We start from the raw sequence: 21,490 nt of genomic DNA on the forward strand, positions 1-21,490 counted from the left end.
CTGGTCACAATCTTCTGCACAATGAAAAGACGATTTGTGCTTCTGCTTAAATTATTTCAATTGGTTATTATTTCAATAAATTGGTATCTATAAGTTAGCATAAGTAACTGTTACGCAAATCCAAGTCCTCTTTTTTGGAGTTGCATACATCATCATCATCATCATCATCATTATTATTATTATTATTATTATTACTATTATTATTATTATAACATTTCTATGCCGCCCCTTGCCGAAACCTCGGGGCGGCTTACAACATGATAAAATACATTGAAATACAATAGTACATAATAAATTACCATTAAATATAAAAATACAAAAAATACATTGATTTACAAATATAAAATTAAAATTATCAGTATAAAATAAAAATATAGGGGGAGAAAGAGAAGGAAGAAGAAGTTGCCCTGGCCAGATCATATGTTTTAACAATTGAAATGATGTTTAAATAAAAAGGTCTTTACCTGGCGCCGAAAAACCAGTAACGACGGTGCCAGGCGGACCTCTTTGGGGAGTGAATTCCATAGGTTGGGCGCCACCGCAGAAAAAGCCCTCCTCCTGGTACTTACTCTCCTAATTTCTTTCATGGAGGGTTCCCGGAGAAGGGACTCTCCCGCAGATCTCAAAGGGTGGTCGGGCATATACGGACGTAAGCGCTCATTCAGGTAGCCAGGACCCAAGCCGTTTAGGGCTTTATAGGCCATAATCAACTTAGGTTGCCAGTTCAAGACTGGCTGTGGGCATGATTTCTGCGACAGACCTGTTTCGGAGCTGGTTTGTTTTTAACACTCATTTGTTTTTTTCTGTGTGATTTTGGGATATCCATGTGTTGTTTCATATTTCATCATCTCTCATCTTAAGCGGTTTTTTAGGACAATTGATACATTTTAAAATAAATAAGAAAGGTGCGATTCTGGCAGTTTCATAAAATGCTGAATCCCTGTTATATTTCTGATGATTCAAGCTAACATAGAGAATGTTTTTCCTTTTGGCCTGCATTGTTCATTTCCCTGGTTACTTTTGAATGCCAGACACCACATGGTAGCAACAAGGCACAATGAAAAGAGAAAGGCATGCCCCAGAAGAGGAAGTGCCTGCGATGAAAATCCCAAAGGGCAGGGTAAGGTGGCCTGAGCTCCTCTGCCAGGACTAACAAGGGCTCGTGATTGCTACCATTGTGCCTCGGCTCCTCCTGCAGTGGGTTTTGCTTCTCCCTTGCCTATTACCCTTTGTTGAGGGCAGGTTTGTAAGTGAAGGCATAGAATTATTGAAGCAAAATAATGCTAACGTCTCCATCTGCTCTTTTAAAAAAAGCTTACCTTTAAAAAAAACACCTGCCAGCTAAAATATCCAGCACACAACCCCTTTCCCATAACAGGTTGCTCAGTTTCAACCTTGTCCTTATCAGTTTCTCTGCAATCAAACTTCTAGTGCCATGTGGAAAGCAGCCTTCCTGCAAGGACCTTCCTTGTGCTGCACCTAGAGGTACTTTAGAACCCCCAAAGGGACACCACACCTATGGGGTTGCTGTATAGGCATCGACATTTCACATGCATAGCAGGGCCTGATGGCTGGCGAGTGTTTCATGACTCCTGCACACTCAACAGGGTCTTGGACCCGTAGCCACAACTAAGCTGAACCCAGAGATTCTGAAGGATTTCCACCTCCAAACGGGATTCCTCACATGTCCCTAAGGTGGGCAACACCTTTAATTAGGAGCATCAGTCAGTCCTGATAAAGATATCCAACCTTGCATTTTCATACATTGAGTTGTATGATAAGGAGGTTGCTAGAAACTTTAAAATCCAACTTTCGATCTAGATTTTAGGAGTGCAAGAAATTAGAACCCAAGATGAAGTTTAAAAATTGTTTAAGTGTTCTGGAAGAGAGTTACATGAAAAGCAGGGTAGTCAAAATTTTGGGTCAGATCCCGCGGCTTTAATAATAGCCTCTCCTTCTCCAAAACAAAAACAAAAAAACAAGACACACAGACTGCTCAGCTGCTAACTTTCTGCTTGCCAGGTGGAACTGGGATTCTACTCCAAGGCACCACAGGCATCACGAAGTTATAGCAACCCTGTCAGTCCTCAACCACATGTGCAGCTTGAAAGCTTAATATTCCATACTGTTTGGGGGACAGAGTATTTTGTATTTTGTTCTTTCACTGCAGTTAGCAGCATTCAGGTAGAAGTTGAGGGTGAAGGGTGTACTTAACTCCTAAGTCCTTTTCTCTCTATGACATCCTGTCCCTTTAGTGGCAAAAGGACAACCAATCTTAGTGCAGACCGCAGGTTTTGAAGCTTTGCAACCCCACACATATATTCACAGTGGATGAAGAACATTTCTGTCTTTGTGAGACCTGCAATGACACCCACTATCCATACGAGAAGACAGTTTTTTCTTGTGTCAAGGTTGGTTGATCTATTTTGCAGCTGCCAATGTTGTTTCCATGTACCGAAGGATTTTGCTCTGCCTTCTTTTCTGAAAATCCAGTAGATTGCCCCTAATTTCCCATCCTAAGGGATACCGGGCAAACCACTGAAGCATGGAAACTAATTAATTTGCCCCTGCTAAGTCTATCAGCATAGCTGACAGTGAACTCATTTTGGCTGGGTGACTCGGGATGAGACCCAGCTGGGCACCATTTGTTCCATTTAATTAACAGGCTGGATAAAGAGGCTCATCTGGACCTCCGTTACTACTATGAGGTGTGGTTGCTAAACTGTTGCACATCTTGCATGCACACACACTTTCTCTTTTTGTTAAGCTGCACGACAAGGCTCCTTGATAATAATTCAGAAATTATCAAGCAATCCTAGCTGAACTGTTAAGGCTGGCCTTGGGTATTTCTGCAATTGTTTCCTTCTAGGGTGTTTTCAACAGAAGAGAAAGCTTCGGGGCTAGAACATTATCCTTGAATGGATAGCTGTAAGTTCTAGCAAGAGGAGAATGAGTTGCTCTAAAACTTCTTCAAATTTCTTGGCCGCACTACTTATTGCTGGAATTCTGACTGAGCCAGTAACACAACAGCCACAGAGAACGACAACATTGGCACTTGTGATGTGCATGCTGCATATAGAATCATGCAGCTGAAAGGGGCCTAGCAGGTGTAACTACCTGCTCAGTGCAGAATTCAAGTCTCCCATCCAGATTCCAACCTGGCCTAACCCTGCTTAGCTTCTGAGATTAGGCAGGATCAGGCACTTTGGGCTATACCTGCACTGATATATCAGAAGTTGCACATTGAATAGAAATGGTGTTATTTTCTCTGAGAACTGAGGTGGGGAAGATGATCAGCAAATATAGGTTGTCATTGAACAAGGTGGTGCCATCCTTATAGCTCACAGCTCAAGATATTCTTACCCACCTGTCATGTAGTTTTTTGTTTACCAGTTGGTTAACCATGAGAACCTCTGCAGTGGGATAGAGTTTAAAGATGCTACAGTCTGGCTCCAGATGGAAGATGATTCATGAGACAGTGCTAATGGAAGCAGGAATGCTGCTCCATCAGCCCAAGTTCTTCCTCACTGGTAGGTATCTTAGCTATTCAGCCCCATTAAACAGTCTTTCCATATTTGAAACTGCACTGCCTAGAACTAATCAATGAGCTTTTAAGGGTTCATATTAAGGATAGGGAAAATGTGTTTGGTTTGTACATTTTAAGGCAAACTTACCTAATGTTGCAATTTTGAATAACTATGTATACTGGTTCGCCTTTTATGCAAACATTTTTTTAAAATCTCAGTGTTTGGAATACACCAAATTTAAGATTGCAAAAATGAGAAAATCTGAAAATTAACAGATTCTGCCAGACCATAGAAGAGAATGAGACTTCAGAATGCATATCTATGAATCCAGTTAAATTCCAGCCAGAACAACCCAAATTAAACGCCATTCAACCCAAAATCAAATTGTGTCCCTCTTTCAATAGGGCTGACTTAAAATTGAGTGTCTTTTGAGTTGGGCTTGCTTCCCAGGTATAAATGACTGCATTCTGACATGCACAGAGACTTTGTGTGACAAAGTGGAGTTACCACACTGCAACACCCTTATCCAGAGAGTTATTCTTCAAATGGCTACAAGGATAGGAAAGCCTCCAGATTCCATGCAGGCAGTGCTCCCAAACACACACTTTTTCAATCACCACAAATTAGTTATCCTGTGATATTCGCATGTCTTAGAACTTTTTGATGCAGTTCTCTGAACAAACAAAACCAATGCATGCAGAATTTTTTGTACAAGAGCAAAGTGAGCACACGTCTGGTGAAAACACACACAAAATAGCATTAAAGAAAAAGACTGCCAAAAATGTATCAGCCAACATTGTGTACCAAAATGCATCTATGAGATGCATATCAGCACCATGGAAAGCTATTTTGCAATAATCTCAGCTTCTGGTTGGAGAAGACATTGTTTCAGGGCACGTTGGTGGGTGCCATGAAAGGTGCTCATGGATGCATTAATGCCCATGGGCACCACATGCGTAGCCGTTTACAGACATATGTGAAAAAGTCCCCTGTTCCCCTGCACAAAGCAGGACTAGAGGGCTCTCAATGATGTATATTGCGGTATTATGATGGCAGTTGCCTTTCTTCCTCTTGCAAGGAGGCTGTCATGACCTGGTCCTTTCCCTCTTTCCTTCTGGTTATCAAACCCAAGACAATCCATTGGGTGCAGTTCTTTCATCGAAACTAACAGGTTACAGAAAAGGATGAACTTAAAATAGCCTTAGAAGTGACTCCAAAATGGAAACTTCTCCTCTGTCCCTCCCTTTCTGTGAAGCTTCTGACTCCAACCTCAGGACAGCTCTTGCTGTCTGAGGACAAGACAGTGGGAACTGCAAAGACCCTCTCACTGGGCAGCTCATTTCTTCCATTGCCTCCCTACTGGGTCATGCACTGGGTCCTCATATGCTACCTTGAAAGCCCTTCCACCCCTTCCAAGGCAGGCCAGTTCTCATGCTCCACCCAGGAACCTTGAACCACTAGGTGACCTTGAAACTTTAAAGTCCTTGGGTCCCTTAATCTTCCACCTCCTCCTCAGAATCAAACGAATCCATCTGAACTGAGATCGGCAGCAGAAGCCCTCCTCTGGGAGCCCTCCGTGAAAGACGTTAGGAGACAGAGTACCCGGAGGAGGGCCTTCTCTGCAGTGGTGCCCCGACTATGGAATGCGCTCCCCAGAGAGGTCCACCTGGCACCATCATTATATGTTTTTTGGCACCAGGTTAAGACCTTTTCATTTAATCAATATTTTAATAAGTTTTAATATCGGATTTTATTATTGTATTTTATTAATTGCAGCCAGAGTGGGTCGTCAATTTATTTATGTTGTTAGCCATCCAGAGACATTAGTAATTGGACAGCGTACACATTTTATAAATAAATAAACTGTCTGTCATGAGTGAGAGACAGCCCCCCACCCCCCCTCTGCAGAACCGGAGTGGCTTACAAGGTTCTTCTCCTCTCCATTTCACCCTGTCAACAAGAACCCTGTAAGATAGTCAAGGCCAAGAGTCAGTGACTCCTGCAGAGCCGGAGGCACCACCCTTTCCACTGTAAGGAGCTGGAGTCTCAGGCCATTGGTACCAGCAAGGAATCCAGCTGCCGTGTCGGAGCATCCCAGAAGACCAAGCAGCTGGGCAGCTCTCTCTGAGGCTGCAGCTGGCTGACACACAGGACAGCTGGGCATCACGTCACTTCAGAAAGCTGCTGACTATAGTTTGGCTCCGCAGAGAGAGCTGCCTCCTGATTGGCTGGCTGACACCTGTAGCAAAGCCTATCGGGGTTCTGTAACTCGCTGCTCATTCGCTCACACAGCAGCTGCAGGGCCAGCCCTTCCATTAGGCAGAGTGTAGCAAGGCTCCTAGCAGCTCCCCTAAACTAGCCTCCATCCTGCCAGTGTAATGAAGGGTCCTGTACCATTGCCAGCATGAAATAAAATTCAGCTCCCAGGCAAGTTGGCTTCTGTATATGGAAAAAGGTTGGGGGCAATGAGGCTGCTTGGTCCTTTTTTTTGCACTGGCCCTGGATGGCTGGTATCAGAAAATATACTGGCAAGAACATGGGAAAGGGTTGATTCACCTCCTGGAGCGTTAAAATCTTCAACCGTCAACACGAAAGCCATTTTTAAAGCCCGCAGACTTGGACTTTGGAAAACAAATCAAGGAAGCCATTGAATTACAGTCTGCTCCATCAATTTGACTTACATCGTATATTGGAGAGCTGCGTTATGTGACACAGTCAACTAAATCTAAACTCTATACAGCATGGCTGGAATGCCAGAAGCAGCTCTTTCAGCAGCTCAAAGGTTTATTCATAAGCCACGAAAGCCATTAATCAAGGCGGAGGGAAGCAGAGCAAAGTCATATCAGTTGCAATATGGGAACAAAGCAAATATGTTTGAAATGTGATGCTACTGCTAGGGACTGTGGGGGTATTCTTTCCATTTGCATTTGACTGTGAAATTAAGTTCTCATCTTATTGCCCATTCTTGAGCCTGTTTAGGCAGAAAAAGTCTGCTGGCTGGGGAATTCTGAGAGTTATAGGACTTTGTGCCTAAAAATGCACAGGATTGCACCTTAAAGACTTGCTGTGCCATAAACCCATTAGAAATCTCTTCTTTTTGAGCCATTTCATTCCGATGTGTTTCCATTTCTCCCAGTTATAGTATTTTCCCCTCAGCTACTTTGTTTTTGCAAGCCTGATTTGTTCATTTTTCAAATTTACAATATGTTATTTCAAACCACCTATTAAAAGACACTTGCTCCTGGGGAGGAAAGCTATGGCAAATCTAGACAGCATACTAAAAAGCAGAGACATCACCCTGCCGACAAAAGTGCGCATAGTCAAGGCTATGGTTTTCCCAGTTGCAATGTATGGCTGTGAAAGCTGGACCATAAGGAAGGCTGAGTGCCAAAGGATTGAGGCCTTTGAATTGTGGTGCTGGAGGAGACTCCTGCGAGTCCCCTGGACTGCAAGGTGATCAAACCGGTCAGTCCTAGAGGAGATCAACCCTGACTGCTCTTTAGAAGGCCAGATCCTGAAGATGAAACTCAAATACTCTGGAGACCTAATGAGAAGGAAGGATTCCCTGGAGAAGAGCCTAATGCTGGGAACAATAGATGGCAAAAGAAGAAGGGGACAGCAGAGGATGAGGTGGCTGGATGGAGTCACTGGGGCAGTCAGCATGAGTTTAAGTGGACTCCAGGGGATGGTAGAGGACAGGAAGGCCTGGAGGGATGTTGTCCATGGGGTCGCAATGGGTCGGACACGACTTTGCAATGAACAACAACAAAAATCTAAAATATACCCAGACAGTGAACTACAATAATATAAAATAACAGCATACGTGTGCCTGCAACAAAGTGTTACAGTGCGAAGCAGTGCTATTCTAGATTCCAGCCTGCCTACCATGGCTTTTCCCCAGAAGCTCCACTCCATTCCACTTTCCCTGGCAGTCAGTTGGTGGCCCATGCTCCGTGAGCCTGCTCTGTCCTCACTGAACTGTTCGGAGTCCACCCTAACGGTTAGGGTAAGTGCGGGCAACGCAGAACTGTGGGCCATGCTGCATGTACCCCACTCTGCCCTGTGTGGGCACTGCCATGGTGCTACCGAAAACAGGCTGAAATGTGTTCCGTTTAGCTTTCTGTAGTGTTCTGTCACCGAAATCTGGTACCAGACTGCTACTTAATTGCTGCTGTCTGATTCCTTGGCCAGGAAGAAAATGGATGCATTTGAAACCCGGTGCTGGAGGAGAGCTTTGCAAATACCTTGGACCAACAGAAAGATAGAAGGTGGGTCCTCAATCAAATCAGAGCTTTCCTAGAAGCAGAAATGACCAAACTGAGATTGTCCAAGTTTAGGCACATGATGAGAGGGCAAGGCTCCCTGGAGAAGACCATCATGCTAGGGAAAGTCAAAGGCACAGGAAGACAAGGAGGACCAACTATGAGATGGACTGACTCCATTAGGGATGCTACAGCCTTGAATTCATAGGAACTAAGCAGGTCTGTGAAGGGCAGGACATTCTGGAGGGCTCTCGTTCAACATCAAATTCAGTGGCACAGTGGGGACAGCGAGCACGTGGTCAGCTGAGGGAGAATGGCCTCAGGCTGTTCTTTTATGCTGTTATAAACCTTGGGGGTCTCCTGCGTCACTAAAGCCAGGCTGTCTGCATTTCAGAAGAGAGAGAACATGTTTTTGATGCCTACTCCTCCTATGGTCCCTCCGGCAAGTATGTGGAAGCCTTTGAACCTGGAGACTTATAAGCATCCTATGTGAGGTGAGAGGTGTTGCAGTCTACATGGTCAACCATAATCCACACCCTGCATTTTATTTAGACAGCTGCATTTGGCCATTTATATTTGGCACTGGGGGGTGGGGGAAGGAGGCTGGGGTGCTGATTGGGATCAGTTCAACTCTAGCCACAACCTTCTTCTTTGCCATCTACATATACCTCATTTTCCCCTCCAAGGTCCAATTTCTACCTTGGTAGGGCTGGAGGCAGGGGGAGAAAGTCAGTATGGCTCTTTTTCCATTGGCTACAAAGGGACAGGGCAGGGTCTCAGGCTTCATAGTTTAAGCATTGAGGTTGGAAGACCTTGTTGCTCGGACTCAGAAAAATCCTATGACCTCCCAGACAGTGTTGGGAGGCCATAGGATTGTGCCCTAAAGAAAGCTGACTATGCATTGGATATGGGCACAACAACAGTTCATGCCATGGAGAGCAAACATGTTCTAAGCTCAGGGCAATAGACTTCAGTGCAGAGACATGGACTGTTCCAGTCTGCCATGCCATTGTAGCTCCCTAGATGCCTTCAGATCCATTTTTCCCATGTAGGAGAAAGTTCTACAACTCCCAGAATCCCACCAGCCAGCCATGTTACCCAGGGCATGCTGGACATTATATGACCTCTTCTTAGTCTAAACATCCGTAAGTTTTCACCTTCATTTTATTTATATGGAATTACCACTGTTAGCCATCATTTGGTGGGAAAAGTGGGAGACAATTTTAACAAGCAAACTAATACTAAATCCATGTCTCCAGATAAGGGAAGTCCTCACATCATGGTGTCATTTCATACATTCTTGGCTTCAGTTTAGATTCGGTTTTACGTATTTCACTTTTCTATTAAAATGATCATCAAGACAGCTTACATTAAAGAAAAATACAATATAATAAAGAATAACATAAGAAATATACTCTTAAGTGGGCAATCTGATGGACATGGAAAAGGAGATGACAGCATGAATGCGTGGGGAAGATTTCATGGCCCTTTCTGGCTGTGGCAGAAGGTTGAAATGGGAGTTTAGGTTAGCTTTCCTCTCCAACTTTTCTCCCTGTAGTGATTTCTGTGGACCAGGGCAGCTTCAAGACTGCCATAACGATGAACCTATTTCAGGGTCCTGCTAGGGGTACAAGAGACCTTAGAATTCTCTCCCATCATCTCTGCAACATACACACCCATGCTAGTTCTTTCCCACTCGGGGAGTACAATTCTGGTGCTACAACGAGAACAGCAGAGCTTTCTGCTGCTGCACTAGGGAGGCCTCCAATGGTAGACCTTCCTCTCAGCAAGCAGAAAGGGAAGTCTGCAACTTCCTGTGGTCCCTCCCAAGAAGTGTCAGATTGGCCCTGAATACATTGCTAAGAAAAATTAGGTAGTTTTGTGACGATTATAATGGTTATATCTCGACTGTGCTTTTGATATGTGTCTCTGCCCCAATTCACTCCCATCCTATTCACCACTGTAGAGCATCGCAGGTGATTTAGCCATTCAAGTTTCATTTGCATCACTCTTTCAGAATACAGCTAGGAGTTCAATGAATCAAAATTAAAAACCCATCTGTTCGATCTCAGTGGTGCTGTTGCAGCCAAGGGATCTGAATGATAATTGGGGTAGTTGGTAATTGATACAACAGCCAGTTGGTACAGGGGGCAACATCTCCAGCTGCTGGTTTTCTGCTAAGGTACACCTGATGCTTGATTGGTGAACTTTCCGGCTATGTTAGAATAACTTAGCATATTTTAATTCTAATTTCAATTAGATGTCCTTTAATTGAACTCACCCATGCTTGGGAGTTCCTAAAGAGAAGGCCACAGATGTTTTTAAGACCTCGCATTCCTTGCTTCTGATTTTGCATGGCTGGATTTTGGCAGTCTCCATTGCATCTGCCACTTGCAGAAATATGCCAAAATGCATCAGAAGGTTTTTTCCAGTGACACTGTGGTGATATGAGAAATCCAGTCAGAGTCAATAGGGTGATTACTGAGTGGTGAAAATGCCTCCTTTATCATTCCTTTTATTTCTGATTGTGGGCTTCCATATCGAGAACACTTGAGCTCACCAAAGGTCTCCAAATTCCATCTCAAAGCAGGTTCTGACTCAAGTCCAGATCAGATGTGAGCTTTGTTTTTGTTTCTATCAGTGCATATACGTACGTGTGCACAGATTTTTCCAAATGTGTGCCTCAGTGGCACACATTTCCCAGAGATTAAGTATGTCGTGTGCATCATTGAAAAGTATGCATGTTCTCACGCACAGCTTTTCATATGTACACAGGCTGTCGAGTACCTTAATTTAGTCCACAAATAATTTTGCAGGCTCAGAAACGTACGGACTTCACTGCAGATTCCATCCGATGATCCTCAGTCCGAAAGAGTCGAACGGGGTGAAATGCATGTGCATGTGTTGTTGGGAATGAGAAAGATGGCTGCTTTGCACGCTTGTTCTTAAGGACTGCTGGCTGGACTTCAGAAGAATCCAAATCAGAAGGAAGAGGGGATGAAGAACAGGAGGGGGCTGGGAATGTGGGCCTTGCAGAGACACTGAGATGAAGGAAGTGGAGACACTTATCTCAAGACCGGAAGAGGAACGGGCTATCTCTGGGAACAACCAAGATGTACAACTGGCAGGAGGGGACTCAGAGCAAGGAAGTTTCTCAGACTTAGGCAGGGTGAGCACGGCTCTTCACCCCACAACTCATTGCTAGCAGAGGGCAGCCCATTTAGAGGATTGGCACACAGAGAGGAAGCAAGCTCGCTTTCAGAAGGCCCCTCTCAAAAGGATGGGGCCCAGACATGCTCATAAGGAGAGTTCCTGGAGGTAAATACTAGATTGGGTTCACTAAACTGCTGTGTGCATGCTCAGAGATTCATTCTGGGTACTTTATGCCTTTTGGCCAATAAAGAATGCTTTGCAAGGAAAAATGTCTGTGGCTTTTGAATGTGCAAAGGAGGAACTTCAGCTCTCAGCAGGCATTCATAGGCCATTGCCTGCACAGTGACTCCCCCAGAATGTTTAATTCAGAGAAAATATGGCATCCATTCCAATTACAAAGTGCCAAAGCAGTCAAGCAGAGCAACAGACACTTTTCTCCATATATCTGGTGGTGCCCAGGCTATGGAATCCGCTCCCCAGAGAGGTCCGCCTGGTGCCATCTTTTTTCGGTGCCAGGTGAAGACCTTTTCACTTAACCAGTTTTTAAATGATAAAAAAATTTAAGTATTATTAGAATTAATTATTTCAATCTAACTATTTTATTAATTAATTTTATATATTTCAGTCATGGTATAGCTAATTTATTATTGTTTAGGATACAGATGCTATTATCTGTAGCATATAAATATTAACAATATTTATAGATCGTTGTGAACCGTCCAGAGACGAAAGTGATTGAATGGCCTAGAAAAATCCTAAATATATAAATAAATGTACCATTATTTCTCCATCATGGATCTCATTCAGAAAGCCATTCCATGTACATAAAACATTAGTTTAAAAAGCACTTTAACAAGGTATTGGCAACACAGGATCACACTAGTGTAAATTGGTGCATTGCATTACCTGCAGTTACTCACCAAGAAACTACCACTTTTAGGAACACAGTTGGTAACCGACCTTATTGCATTAGACAATCAGTAACATACCCTTCCACTAACGTGATGTAGAGTTTTAGGAATGTAAAAAAGATGACATCAAATGCAGTATGTAGGAAGAAGTACAGTGGACCTACAAACAAGATTGTCTAAACACACACCTGTGATTCTTACGAGCACCACTCAAAAAAACACTAGGATGGTCTAATGCCAGACATTTGAAATCACCCTCACATAGTCTCTCAGATTTACAGTTGCTGCCAATTGAACAAAAAGAATGCTGACATGTTTGACAAAAAGGAAAGCTTCTGCAGACTCAGTGTTCTTAGTCCAAATGGCCTTAATCTGGAGGACAATCTATAAATGTTTCAGTACTTTTACCTCTGCTCTTTTAGTCCCTAGGAATTCTCATCTCCCAGCACTCCCAACTGCTACTCTTGGTACCCTTTTCACAAGACTAGTGATGAGGTGGAAGCCAAAATGACCCTGTTAATCTATCTTTCTCCTGTGTATATAAATATGTTTCTTTGGGGGTCAACACAGATTCGGTGGGAGATGCAGCCTGCATGCAGCTTCCTCTCATCCCATTCACCGCTTTCCCAAGCAGAGCAGAAAGACTGTTCCATCTTCCATGAAGGCTTCCTTAACCTCCAGGTGCTCCAGATTATATTTCCCACCCAGAATCAACAATAATAAAGCAAGATGGAAGATGATGTTGACCTTCCAGATATTTTGGACTACATCATTTAGGATACTGACTGCTACCTCCCTCAATCTTCTCCTTGCCTTGTGAACTCTACCTAGCTTTTCAGGTGTTCCTCAAAGGCCTTGCACTATGACACCCAAACAGTCCATCTCACCCATTGCTGCCTACTGTGGCTGGTGGCTTCTGTTCAGGAGAAAGTCTTCCCCAGTAATCTTCTAGCTGCAGATGCAGGGGGCAGAGGAACACAGACCTTCTACATGGAAAACACACTCACACCAGCTTTGTTTTCAGAATGAAAGAAGGGCCAGGCTGGATCAGACCAAAGATCCATCTAGTTCAACGTTCTGTTCACGCAATGGCCAACCAGTTGCCAACAGCAAATCCACAAGCAGAGCATGAATGAAACATCCCCTTCCTGCTCAGGTTCCCAAGCAACTGGTGTCCCTGATACCGGAGGAAGCACACAGCCGTCAGGCCTAGAAGCCATTGATAGCTGCCTCCTCCACGAATTTGTCCAATCCCCTTCTAAAGCCATCCAAGCCACTCCTACATCATGTGGATGCAAGCTCCGTAGTTGAACTATGCAAGAGGAACTCACCCATCTGCGCTTCTCCACTTTTAGCATATTAAAGCTGAAGAATGGCCCACTGGAGGGCTTAGCGACATTGATTCAATGCCAGCTCAGGGCTGAATTCGGAGCAGCCCTGGACCAGAGCATGCAGTAAATAAAGCCGAGGGTTCTGATTTTGCAGGTGGCTGTGATCACTCAGCCTTATGGAGCAGACTTTTATTTCCCAGCGATATGGCTCAGCGCAAAGCTGGACGGCAGTAGCACGTTTCCCTGACTGATGACTGCTGGTTGATTTCTGATTATTGTTTGTGCTTTCATAATCTAAAAGGCTGAATTGCCTCTCCTACGGCTTGGTTACTTGCAGCAAGCACTTTAATCTAAAATATATATGTGAATAATTGGTGTGTCTTTTCTGAAGTTTATGCATAACTTCTGTTGACTTGTTTTACTGCTGTTTTAAGATTGGTATTTTAACATTTTTAAACCTTTTCATCTTCCTATTATTTTAAATGTTAATAGTGTTTTATGATTGATTTTATATATTATTATCTGGATGCTGTATCTTATTTATTTTATTGTATTATGGCCCTGAGACACTGTGAAGGCCAGGATATAAAAGCTTAAAATGAATTAACGTTCTTATTCTAGCTGATTTAGTAATATTTAAACTTTGAATGCTTTTATTAATATTTTATTTGTATAAGTGCTTAATGTTGCAAGCCACCTGTATTCCTTGTACTGGAAATCAGCAGAGTATAAAAATAAACTGTTTTTCTTGGTAGCTGTATTCCTGCATCCATACATCATTATGGAAATTCACTTCATCCACACCTATACTAAGCATTTTAAATTACTGTAAGAACATTTCATTTGCTTGGTTTGATACAATTCATATTTGAAATTAATTTTGAAATAATGTTTTGAGGAGTATTTGGCCCCAATCCTTTTGCTTTGGCCTCTCTGATCACTGAGATGTGAGCACCCATCCCAAAAAGCTCCAAGTTTAACTTTGGCCCCCAGGAGGAAAAGGTTGCATAGGAGTTGTATAATATTGCACCATAAAGGAAATATTTATTTTTAGGATCTCACTGGGAACTCTGGGTCAGCAGGGTGATGAATGGATCCTTGAAGAAAATATTTTTTAAAATGTAAGTTATTCAAGATCCATGCTGCTCGTTCTCTCTCTCTCTCTCTCTCTCTCTCTCTCTCTCTCTGTAAAGAAGAATCACACTAAGATGACAGTTTAAACAAGATTCGTGGGCACTGTTGATTTTCAGGGGGGAGAGCAGGTGGGAAAGTAATGAAAAGTAGCTTTAGTCATGTTTAAGTCTCCATGTGCAGTTTGCATTAAGAGCACAGGAGGAAGTGGGAATAACAACGGAGTGGCTTGTTGACAGTCTTAACGAAGACTGATTCACTGAGAGAAAGTTGTTACTGCTACCAAAGAGAGGCAGTTAAATTAAGGTTTTCCAATCCAAGGGAGAATTGCAGTCCTTGCCCTCATTTTAAACAGCAATCTAACCCATTCTTCCCCAAGCTGCTGCTCCACAGGAGGTCTCTGAAGTTCTGGGCACTTTGTAAGTTTTTCTTTGATTACAGCCTTACAGGCCAGCCAGCATGGAAGTGCTCAGCATAAAGCTGCCATCGTTCCTACATCAGATTCCCAGGGTTACAGCCAGCCTTCTAAGGAGCTGCAGAGCCCAAACGTAGTGCCCTGAGACTATCACAAGATGCAATTTCCTGTACAGACCACAGAACTTTCCCTTTTTCTCCTCTGCCCCGGGTCTCCCCAGGTCCAATCTAGAGAATCCCCAAAATCGCCAAAGCAGAGTTGGCTTGCCCATGGGACTACATGGTGAAGAGTATACCAGGAAGTACTTCCTGAGAGTCAGGACCCCTTGGGTGTGGAATAGGCTTCCACGGGAGGTGATTGAGGCCCCATCAGTGAGGGTGTTCAAGGATAGGCTGGGCATGCACATGGTGGGCATGTCAAGAGCGGAGCTGGCTGGAGCTGGGGGTCAGACTAGATGGCCCAGGAGGCTCCTTCTGACTCGCTCTGTTTCTGTGTTTCTAAGAGGAATGCACCATTCCATGGATGGAAGCCTTCCATCAGCAGAGGGGTACTAGTTGGAATGCACCCTATAAGATTAGGTCTGGGGTTCTAATCTTTATTAATGTCAAGAATTAGAAGAAGCCCCAATGAAATGCAAAGGGAGCATTACTGGATGGCCCACTAAAGCTGTAGTGCCAGATCTCTGGGAGGCACCAAGTCCTTGTTACCACTGACACCTGCTGAAATAAAGGTATTGGAGTCCTGAATAGATCTGTTGCCTCCAATCCCTCCTGGATTTGCTGGCTCTGTTCAAGTGTACTTCATGTTCCACTGCCCTCTCCTTTGAATGCTTTTGCTTGCAGTCTCCCACCCAATCCAAACACCCTGCTTGCCTGCTTCCAGGCATCGCTTTTGACAACAGGGGTGTCCTTGGGAGACAGGCTCCTTTCAAGACTCAAACTTTAGAACATACCTCAACGCACACATGCACACGCAGGCACATTTTTCTGTTCTATGGGTCTGAGTCCTGGATCTTTTAGTACCTAGCACTGCCCCTGCCTAAATTCAAGATTTGGAGGTTTGCAACTAAAACTTTGCCTTACATAGATCTTTGCAACCTACATCCTTAATCCAGCAATCTGAGAGTAAGACATTGAGTCAAACAGTATTCTGAAATAGCAGGCATGACTCTCTTTATCTCAGCACTCAGTGCCTACATTTAATTTTCCTTCTCTCTGCAAGTTATTGCCCTTGTTATTCCTTAGATATTACATTTCCTACAAAAGCAAGCACAGCAAAGGTTTCCGGGATCCTCTGTGTAATACAAAAAGAGTGTGTCAGGTTTTCCTGGGGTTCCAGGGAAACTTCTCATTGATTTAGTCATTTTGACCTAGATAATAGGTACATCCCCACCTCCTTCTGGAGTGTCTCTGTGCTTTTGTGCTTTGCTACTGATTAAAGGGCAACAGAATAGCTACAAAAAAGTAATTACAACCTACAGCAGAAAACCACAGTTACAGCAAGAATAGTAACTCTGTCTTGGTAATTAGAAGCCCTGAGTCATCAGCTTAACAAACCCCTCATTGCTTTTATTTCAGAGTTTTGTAACTTTGGACATTCCCTTGCTGCTGTATAAGAAAGTTCAAGACTTGCCTTCCACTTTCCTTATTTTAATTAAGCTTGCTGTAGGGAAAATAGGGATTTCTGCCTGTTATTGCCGCTCCTCTGGATGTTGGTCAAAGGGCTGTTCAAAGGTCCACCACTCAGAGGGATCACCATTCAAGACCTATTGAAATACATGAGTTTAGGGATGCACTGCGGACTGTGCTGGATTGCGCTCTCCATGCTTATCCCATCGTGGGACAAGATTGTCTTTGCACAACCCAAACAAGGAGTCTTTGTAGCCATGCTGGCTGGGGATGATGAGAGTTGCAGTACAACACAACTGGAAGACACCAAGTTGGGGAAGGCTGGCCTATGCTTTCAAGGCTACTCCTCTGGAATCAGGTGTATTGTATATAAGCTATAGAGTGATGCTCATACAGAAAAAGAAACTAGGTAAGGCTCAGTTCCAATAGAGTTACACACAGCAGTGCAAGCCCAGTCTCAGTGAGATGTGCATCCCCATCAGCACTGTGATATAGATGGAAACACACAACTGAATTCATGCTTTATGGGCAGATGGAGGGCAGCTTTGGAACGTGTGCAGTGAAATGTGCATCACAAGACAGACACACTGCAGGCGTGAAGAACAAATACGTGGTCAGAGGCCAGATTCCTGCCGTACGCCTTCCATGGGCCTGATGGAACTGATGGGGGACTGTGCTTTGCCCATCCATGAGTACCTTCCACACTGAGAATAAGCACAGAGCTCTTAGCATGGAGAAGGGGATGTGGCGGGCATCCGAGAAGCAGCTCCTCTGCAGACACCTCACCATCCCCATCAGAGGAGGCGAAAGGCTCACAAAGTCCTCGCCTGCAAGGTGCCAGTTGCTCCACCCATTTTGCTTCTCACACCAACATGGCACGTGAACGGACCTGGTGCCGTCACCAGCCAAACCGAGTGCCTCCCTTTTGTGCCCATGGCCACCTCCTGGTTTTTGAATGCTTTGGGCGAGACACCCTCAGGAGGCCTCCTCGGTCACGGAGACATCCTTCCCCTCACCACTGTCACCGGCCACCGCTGCTCCTCTTCCTCCTTCTCAGCAGGGCTGCCGCTTGCTGGCTTGGCAGGCAGAACGCCAGTGAGCAGGGAGGTGGCACTGCCTGGGGCCACGGAAAGAGAGCTTGCAAGGACGAAGAGGAAGGCAACACCCGGGGAGTCTTGTCACTGGGCACGGGCCTCAGTGTGTACCCAGCATGCCTCCCCTTGGAGCCAGCCTGTGCACTCCCCCCACCATCCCAGTCGTCAGAGGCATGCAAGGGAAGACCTGGCCAGCACTGAGAAGAGCCGCCATTCCTCCTAAGGCTGGCAGAGCCTCTGACAGTATCCCTTGCAAATGGCTGTGCTGGCTGGGGCTGATGGGAGTTGTAGTTAGAGAGCCACAGGGGACCCATCCCTAATCTAAAATGAGGTAACTGCACCACTTCGGCCCCATTCGAAGCAGCCATTAATGGAGGATCGAGCCAAGTTTGCCACACGGCTCGCCCTCCACCTACTCAGGCATAGTGAAGGAAACCCTCCAGCTATCTCCTGTGTGTCAAAAGACGGGGTGGGGTTGTCATTTCGTCCTTGGCACCAGGCAGCAAAAGTTTTTGGCGCTGGCTGTGTTTTCAGTCATATCACTTGTCTCGCCTGCACGGCTATACATTGAACTAGCATACTGAGTCATCTTTGCTAAACTGGAAAGGCAGGACTTACAGTCCACATGCAGAAGCAGAGCAGGGGGTTGGACGTGATTGCCTTGTAGGCACCTTCCAACTCTACTGCTAGTCTGCTCTGCTCTGCTCAAGAGATCAAATGGCTATTAATAATGCAGCCACGATGGTCAGTTTGGAAATTAAGCCATTTATTTACACTGCTCATACCTTTCTTTGTCTTAAAACATTTGAGGGAGAAGCTGTAGAGTACCTGCTTTGCACACAGAAGATCACAGATTAGATTCCAGCATTGCCAGGTAGGACTAGAAAACCTCTGCCTGAAACCCTGGTGAGAATTATATAAACCTCCTCCTCACAATCTTATCCTCACAACAACCCAGTGAGGTAGGTTAGGCTGAAAATCTGTGACTGGCCCAAAGTCACCTAGTGAGTTTTGAGGCCAAGTGGGGACTAGAATCCAAATCTCCTAGATCCCAGCCCAACATCTAACCACTTCACTGCACTACACCGGGAATATAATGTTATTTTAAAATCTTGAAAGTTTAGTATACTAAAATCTTGAAAGTTTAGTATTCAAGAACTGTGGTTAACTCACATATCACCCACCTGTGATTTAGAGAAACAGTCAGTATGGCAACTTCCGCTTTTAATAAGATGCATATATCTTTGTAACAGTAATATTTAAATTGAGAGCAAGAGAGCACAGAAGTAGTTGGCCAAGTGACTGAAAGTTACCCTTCAGTGTCACTCTCTTCCTAACACTCATTAATTGGCAATATTTGCTTAATGAGGCTTCACAGACAGATCATTAGATTTAATACTGCAACTGAATCATTTTCTTAAAAGAAGCCATCTGGCCATACTAAGCCCCCTCCACAATTTCTATAGAATGGGGAAACTCACATTTTTTGTGCATGTGTCCTTTTAGTTGTCCTTGTATTAAGCTTCTCTCATTCAGATTGTCACTTGGTTCTCATGTTCTAGAAATGGTCTTTTAATGCTCTTTTAGGGCGAGCATCTGTTTACGTTCCAAGGAGGTGGCTTGCTTGTCACTCTGGCTGACTGAATCTTTGTGAAATTACTAACCGGGAGGAAGATGCAGGAGCATCTCATGTGGATTTGCCATTTGGTCCTGTGCTCTGCTGTCAGTTGTTCTGTCAAGCAAGTTCGCTGATTGCTGGCTTAATAGCAACTAATCCGAACATTAGCCTGGTACAAGATAAATTGAAGTGTATCTCAAAAATTTCATCTCTAAGGTCTCTGTTTTAGGGAAGAGCCACAAAGGATCGGTGTCCATCCATACTCCCCTCGCCACAATACATGGGCAGTGACATCATCCCTAGAATGCACCTGGATTTCCTAAAGCAGCTGATGCTACAAGCCACACGTGAGAGATCCTGTCAGTGAGGGAGCCGATCAGTGGCTCCTAGCCTTGCAGGCTATGCATCACCTCCTTTACAGAGGTGGCTTCCCTCATACACCAGTTGCTGAGGAGCTTGGGCAGGAGGAGGTCTCATCCTGCTTGAGTGATCCTGTGGGCAGTTGGGTTGCCACTGTGTGTACACAGTGCTGGATTCGATAAACCTTTGGTCTGATCCAGCATGGCTTTTCTTATGCTTTCATGTTCTTATGCTAGAAGCATCACCCTTGACCAGAGAAAGCACAGTCCTAAAGCTGTTCCTGACCTGGCTTTCTGGCAAGGCAAAGGTCCACGTGACATGCCAGGATGAAATATTTCAAGGAGGTGCCTGCGGTTTGTTCTGGGAGCTGACTTAAAATGCATCTATGCAGATTTCTGCAATTAACAGTAGAATCTCCCCTCTACTGCAATCTAGAAAAACTGTGCACCACTGATATAAAAGGGAGGTGGCAAACACTGGTTTAGGGTTCATGTTCAGGTATGAGTCTTCTCTGTGCGTTTACAGGAATTACCATCTTTTCTACAAGGGACATATTTATCCATCTTGTTCAGAATGGTCTCTTTAGGCAATACTAAAGATGGCCCAATATTCTAACCTGGAATAGGTCAGTTTCCTTGATTTGCTTTTTAAAGGATCTGCAAGTTGCTCTCCTGAAAAAAGTGTCGTTTGGATCACCCACTAAGTGATGCTTTAAAAAATAAACCGGGGATGTCAGGCAGCAAACCTGCAATCTTTATTGATTTACTATTAATTTAATTTATCTACCCAATAGCCGAGGCTTTCTGAGCAGTTAACGAAATGCAAAAAAGAGTTGCCTTATCATTGAACAGCAGCCCCTCCATGAGCTGTTGGACCACATGATCCTCATAGGAATCCGGTGTCCCTCTTTCTGAGTCCCTATCCCAGGTGCTGGTCAAGGACGAAATCACAGCAGCACAGTTTCTTATCTTACACAATTCATTTGACATCCGATGATAATAGGCCAGGTCAAGGAGTGGAAATCCTGCCTCTGACCACTAGCAGTCCTGTTCAAATGTCATCTTTTATGTTCTGTGTGAGAAATTCTGCCAGATACTGTCCAGACACAAACAAAAGGAGGGGAAAAGAAAGAATTGCTAGGGACATGAGGTACTATGCTGTCTTTTTGTCTTCTGACCCAGTAAAAATATGAATGTGCAGGAAATGTGCTTTGTCCACCTTTCATCCCCTTGTTAAGCTGCCAGAACATGGAAAAATGTGCCATGTACAGGAATTGCCTGCAAGTCTGTTTTATTGCTTTGTTAATGCTATGCTTTAAAGAATCATTTCCCCAGTAGGTGACTAGAGAAGTGTGATTGAAAGAGGCTGGCTTTGTTAATTGTGATAAGTAAGCAATCTTCAGTTTGAATGTGAAACAGGCAAAAATCAAAGTGATTTTATCCTACTGGTAATTGGTTCTTTTTGAAGAACGGTGGATGAAGAAGCACTTGTTCCAAGTAGTTAGCTTTCTTCTTGTGGCTCATTTGGTCTTTAAAGAAGTATGTTTCTCATTGTGGATTTTAAATTAGCTGCCAGAGTGTCTTCCATACATATATAGCTTTATGTTCTATATATTTTTATGATGCAATCTTCACATTGACTGGGGGCAGACCCAGGATAGGTCAGAGTCCCAGCTCCAATCATGAAAAAACACTGAGGTTAGAGCTGGGACTCTGAACTCAGAGGGCCCATGTCCAGCTTTCTTCCACATGGCTTGTATTCTGAAAATGAGACTGTCTTTGAAGCCAGCATGATGGGGCAAGGAGGGTGGGAGTGAGGCTCCACCCTCCTCCAAGGAGGCTTCAACCCCTTTTCCTCAAGGAGGGGGAAAACTTTTAGATGGCTGAAACTGGCCATTGAATTGCGTTGGAGGGCAAGAGCAATTCTGGCCTTTGGCTCCTCCCACTTTCTATCGGATGTCCATCATCCCTTGAGTTTGGAGGTTATGGGCAGTCACACTGGATTATATCCTCTGTGTATTTATTATGCTTTGACATAGATCAGTGTGTGCAGGCATGTAT

The sequence above is a fragment of the Varanus komodoensis genome, unplaced genomic scaffold (assembly GCF_004798865.1).
Source record: "Varanus komodoensis strain SLA01 unplaced genomic scaffold, ASM479886v1 scaffold12, whole genome shotgun sequence".
NCBI classification, from domain to species: domain Eukaryota; kingdom Metazoa; phylum Chordata; class Lepidosauria; order Squamata; family Varanidae; genus Varanus; species Varanus komodoensis.